Source organism: Dromiciops gliroides, chromosome 2 (genome assembly GCF_019393635.1).
Source record: "Dromiciops gliroides isolate mDroGli1 chromosome 2, mDroGli1.pri, whole genome shotgun sequence".
NCBI classification, from domain to species: domain Eukaryota; kingdom Metazoa; phylum Chordata; class Mammalia; order Microbiotheria; family Microbiotheriidae; genus Dromiciops; species Dromiciops gliroides.
In genome coordinates, this window is record NC_057862.1 from 364,474,185 (window position 1) to 364,475,565 (window position 1,381).

The 1,381-nt window shown below is 35.2% G+C and overlaps 1 non-coding gene across 1 annotated transcript; it reads right to left on the reverse strand.

Annotated features, from left to right (window-relative positions):
• Positions 1–959: 959 nt before the first annotated feature.
• Positions 960–1,090, reverse strand: LOC122745079. Its single transcript, XR_006355370.1, has one exon. It is a non-coding gene; the product is annotated as a small nucleolar RNA SNORA24 (small nucleolar RNA).
• Between the last annotated feature and the right edge of the window lie 291 nt (positions 1,091–1,381).

Sequence of the window (1,381 nt, forward strand, 5' to 3'; positions counted from 1 at the left end):
CTCTTTGGGGTATAGACCTAGTAACCTAGTAGTGATATTGCTGGATATGCAAGGGTTACACAGTTTTATAGCCCCTTGGGTATAGCTCCAAATTGTTGTCCAGAATAGCTGGACCAGTTCACTACTCCACCAGCAATTCATTAGTGTATACATTTTTCCATCTTCCTCTCCAATATTTGTCATTTCTAAGAGGTGTGAGGTGGTTGCTGAGAATTGTTTTAATTTACCTTTCTCTAATCAGTAATGATATAGGGTATTTTTTCATGTGACTATAGATAGCTTTGATTTCTTCTTCTGGAAACTTCTTGTTTATATCCTTTGACAATTTATCAATTGGGAAATGGCTCTTATTTTTATAAATTTGACTCAGTTCTGTACTCAATAAATATTTGAGGAATGAGGACTTTGTCAGAGAAATTTGATATAAAATTTCATCGTCTATGGTACTATTTAGCCTATTGTAGTTTCCCTGATTATCTCTTTTAATTAGGTCTATTTTTGCTTTTGCTTTGTTCAAGATCATGATTGCTAGGCATACCTTTTTCACTTTGCCTAAAGCATATTAGATTCTGCTCCAGTCCTTTATTTTGTTTGTTTGTTTGTTTTTGGTTTTGTTTGCAGGGCAATGAGGGTTAGGTGACCTGCCCAGGGTCACACAGCTAGTAAGTGTCAAGTGTCTGAGGCCAGATTTGAACCCAGGTTCTTCTGAATCCAGGGCCAGTGCTTTATCCACTGTGCCACCTAGCTGCCCCCTCCAATAATTCTTAAATTATCTCTCCTCAATCTATTTTCCAGATCAGTTGTTTTTCTAATGAGGTATTTCACTTTTCTTCTATTTTTTATTCTTTTGACCATTTATTGTTTCTTTCTTTCTTTTTTTTGTTTTTGTTTTTAGGACAGAGTTAGGCATTGGTCATCACTGCACACCACAGAAAACTCTGTGAATGAGACTTTGACATGCATGTTCCTTGCATAAGTCAGAATCTTATACCAATTAAATGGTGACAGCTTTATCAATTCACAAGATCATGCTCTTCCATGGCTAGGAAGGGACACTGCCACAGCTGGCAGGGCCCAAGGATACATGGAGCATTTTATTGTTTCTTAATGTCTCATAAAGTCATTATATTCCACTTGCCCCATTCTAATTTTTAAGGAATATTTTTTTCTTTAGTTAGATTTTATACCTCTTTTTCCATTTGGCCCATTCTGTTTCTTCAGGAGTTCTTCTCTTCAGTGGATTTTTATGTCACTTTTACCATTTGGCCAGTTCTCTGTTTTAAGGTATTATTTTTCTTCAGTATTATGTATGTAACTTTTTTTTTTTACCAAGCTATTAATTCTCTTTTCATCATTTTCTTGCATCATTTTCATTTCTTTT